The following is a 4,425-nucleotide window of genomic DNA, read 5'->3' as shown; positions in this document are numbered from 1 at the left end:
TCTTCCTATGAAAATAGACTCTCCCTAGATAATACAATGTTAGAGCTGGAAAAAGCCCTAGAGAGCCTGGTAAGAAACCTATAAGCCTAATAATATAATGTTTCCATTGCAAGCTTATGGTAGGCAACCGAAGTTAAGAGAGGTAACTGATGTCCTCAAGACCATGCAGCTAGCTAATGGCAAAAAAGATGCACACTCAATAGAAGGTGACTGTATCTCTTCAACATCATACTCCTATACACATCCAAATGGAACAATTTTGGGAAACTCAGTTCTTTAATATTCATTGTCTGAATAATGTGTCAATGCAACATATTCTGATAATTGTTTCTTTTAAAATATATTTAGGATCTGGTATAAATAAATAAATAAAAATAAAAACTTTTCTTAACAGAAAAAAAGAAAAGAAAAGAAAAGAAAAGAAAAACACAGAGCCCAAACACCAAGTGAGATTATAATGGAAAGCAGGGTTTGGTGAGAGCTCTGCCACAGAATAATGTTCAGTGACAACTTTAACCACCAGATCCTTCCTCATACCTCTCTCTGTATGGTGGATATTATTTAATTTGAATGTCAAAGGGAAAAATACTCTGGTACTCATGCTTTACAATTTAGCAAGCACTTTCTTACGCACCACCTTAGTCATTACAGTAGACACTGCTATTAGCTACAGTAAATGGTATTTTCACGACACGTGAGTGCTTGAGGTAACAGCGTCACCAAATAGGAGAACTGTGCCCCAAAGTTACCTCTAAGCTGCGTAGTAATTTTTTAGATTGCTTTCAATTCTCCCTTTGTTTCTAATATCTGATTATGAAAACTTAGATATTTTAAAATTAACGTTTTTCTTACTATAAAAGTGATAAATGTTTATGGTAGAAAATTTAGAAAATAAAATTAGGCAAAAGAAAAGTCACATCTAATCTCATTATCCAAAGATATCACTGTTAGGATTTTGTGTAAATCTTTCTAATCATTTATCCATGCCTACGTATGTTAAACAAAACAAAGACAAAATGGGATCATGGGGTATGTGTTGGGACCTTTTCCCTTCTCTAGCATTATATAGTTAATACTTTCCCATGTACTTCAATATCTTCCACATCATATTCAGAAGAGTCATCATATTCTATTGCATGAATGCATCAATAGCTTAACTAGTTAATATCCTATTGTAAAACAATAGGTTGTTTGTAGTTTGGGGTTTTTGTTTTCATTTTTTGCAATTATTATCAATGCTGAGGTGAACATCCTTGTAGCTAAATCTTTGCACACATCTATGATAATTTTCTTTGAATAAATTCCTAGAATTGGATTTTTTTGGTCAAAAGACTTGCAAAATATTAAAACTTTTAAGATGCATTTCGATAGTCCAAAAAAAAGTTAAGGTTAATTTGGCATGGGATTTGCTTTAGCGCATTTTTGTAGTATCTCTGATCTTTCGCTAATTGCAGTGTCTTGGATTTTAATGCTAATTTTCTGAGCCAGATGACAAAAGGTTCACATGACTGTTCCTATTGTTTTACTCGTTAGTGAGTATTCTAAAAAATTTAGACCTGCAGAAGAAGAAAATCAGAACCAAGGTATGTAAAGCTCCACTGTGAGGTGCACTGCGGTGACAGACCCTAGGTGCCTCCAGTGATCCCTGCCTCTAGTGTTCACACCTTTGTGTAATCCCCTCCCCTTGAGTGCAGGCTTCCAAACCACAGGATACGGCAAAGGTGAGGGGACGCCATGCATGTGATTACATTACGTCATATGAGACTCCCTCTCGGCAGACTGGAGCTAGAGTTTCTCCTCGTGGGCTTCATCAAGTAAATGGCCCCTTTGGAGGAGCCCGGGTAGCTGCCAACTGCAGGCAGCTCTAGGACCCTAGGATGGCCTCTAACTGACAACTAGCAAAAAGCTGGGCCCTCAGTCGTACAGCCACAAGGAAGAGATTCTGCCAACAGCCTGAGTGAGCTTTGAGGTGGGTGTTCCCCCAGTCGAGTCTCTAGATAAAAACGTAGCTCAGGCAACACCCTGACTGCAGCCACTTGAGACCCTGAACAAGAGCCCGGCTAAGTCATGCTCAGGCTCTTGACACATAGTAACTAGAGAAAATAAACGTATATTGTTTTAGGCCACTAAATTTGTGGTTATTTTTTACACGGCAACTAATCCACCTACCTGCCCTGAAACCAGCGGGCTTACCTGACTCTGGCTTTCACCTCTCAGCCCTTCTGCGGCCTGGCGCCGAAGCCGCTCCTCCCCAACAGGTGCAGCGTGTCTGTGTGGGCAGCTCCTTGCCCCCCTCCCCAGGCTCTGCTCTGTACTGGAGGGGCTGACCTCGCGGGGGGCACTTGCCAGGCTCCCGCCCCAGGTGTCTTGGAGCTGGGAGAGGCCAGTGGGGGCGCCAGCCCAAGACTGGAAGGCAGAAGGTCCTGCTGTCTGTGTCTCCTTGGTGACACGCACTCCCAGGACAGCCCCCTCTGGTTCCGCCCTCTGTCAGATTGCCTCTGCTCTCGGGCTCTGGGAACTGTCACCTCCTTTCTTTGTCTCCTAGGACTGGCAGTGGGTCCCATCTGCTGCTCATTTCTGGTTTCTCTTTTCTTCTGTTTGGCTTCTTAGGTCCACCTGTGAAACCAGTTCTCCGCATTGCGTTCCCTTTGCTGTAAACGCTTGAAGTGGTTTCTCTCCTGTGGCGATGCTGGTCATGCAGCCCCTACACCCCTGAGCCTGTGCCTCATTCCGCTCTGTACTGGGAGCGTCAGCAAGGCACCTGGATAATGTCAGTGCCACCAACACCCTGAGTGCCGCATCAACAAATGATGGCGCTATGTGAGCTCCGGCAGTGCTTTCTCAGCAGGGGCTCTTGCCAGGAGTTGGGAAACATGGATGAGTGGAACAGGGCACCAGGCCTTGGGCGTGTACAGCCCAGGGGCAGGGAACAGACATATAAACAAATAGATCCAGGTGCTAACTACTGCAAGACAGGTATATTCAAAGTGGTGGTGGAGGTGGTGGTTGAGGAAGGAGGAAGGGTGTGCCTTTCAGAGGGAACAGCCTGTGCAAAGTCATGGAGGCCTGAAAGAGCATAGTGGGCTCTGTTATAAGTGAGGGTAGTCACTGAATCTAGCTCTCACGTTTGTTTTTACTTAGCAACAAATTCTTTATCCCCAAAATATCATGTAGGATTCTCCCAATCTACAAATACAGGCCAGGGCACTTTTCAGCTCCTACTGAAGGAAGTAATTTCATGTTGCCAGTCTATGGTACTTTCTTCTTTCTTCCTAGGTTTCTTCCTAAAATATTTTCAGGACTAAAGCATAACTGGATGACAGTGTCTCTGACACTCAGCATTCCCCCGGGGAGAGATCTCTAAAGACTGCAAGGGCAGGAAGCTTGATGTGGTCGGAGTAGAAGGCAACAAGCGTGGCCACGCCGTGTGCTAGCAGGACAGACGTCAGTGGACAGCAGGCCCACCACTTACTAGCTGTATGATTTGGAGAAAACTGCTTTACCTATCTGAGCCTCTTTCTGTATGGGTATAGTACCTACCCAGGGGAATGGGGGAATTTTAAAGCGTATTTATGGCTTACTGTGTGCTGGGCACCCTGCTAGAGTTTATTATTCATTATCTCACTTAATCCTCAAATAATCCTATGAATTAGGTACTACTATTAGCTCTAATTTAGAGATTTGAAAACACTGAGGCTCAGAGAAGTAATTTGTCCAAGGTCGCACAGCAGTTGATGGGCAGAACCTTGAAAGTCCTTTTCCTTAACCATCACTTGTATTATTGCCCCATGGCAAAGCATTGGCCCTGGGGTCTGGTTTGAATTAGAGGCTCAGGGAACTTATGTTCCCTCCCTTCCTGTTCTCAGAGATTTGGAAGCTGAGTTCCTGTCCCCAGGCCCGATGGCACTATGTGCAGGTGCTAGAAACAGAAAATGAGGACGAGCGAGCTACCATGCCTATTGTTTGCCAGTCTGTTCTGAGCTTTGGAGATGGGTGTTTTTATTATAGGTGAGGTGAGTACAGAAACCTCCAAAGAAGCCAAAGAAAGCCAAAGAATCTGCGGAGCAAACTCAAAACCCCATTGAAGACAAGGGTGGGATATAGCGACAGTGCGGCGTTTTTTATGAAATTCTCATACCAGAGGAAAAGTTGTTATGTATGTTTTATAGACGCCACTACTGAGGCTTGACCCGGGGCTGGGCTGGGCAGAACCGTCTGCAGCATGACCTCCTGGCCTCCCCCTCCCCTAGCACTCTGGACTTCCACAGACAAGACCCTGTTCAGCGCGGGGGCAGGCAGAAGCTTGGTAGGATGCCAGATAAGCAGCCTCAATTCAAACCCTTCCCCGAGGGGCTCAGGGTGTGGTGCTTTAGCAGCGTTTTCTTTTTTCCTAGCATGGGATTTAGCTCTCAAAGCAAGAGCGTC

This window comes from Lipotes vexillifer, unplaced genomic scaffold (genome assembly GCF_000442215.2).
Source record: "Lipotes vexillifer unplaced genomic scaffold, Lipotes_vexillifer_v1.1 scaffold22, whole genome shotgun sequence".
NCBI lineage: Eukaryota > Metazoa > Chordata > Mammalia > Artiodactyla > Lipotidae > Lipotes > Lipotes vexillifer.
Note: the sequence above shows the minus strand (reverse complement) of the source record.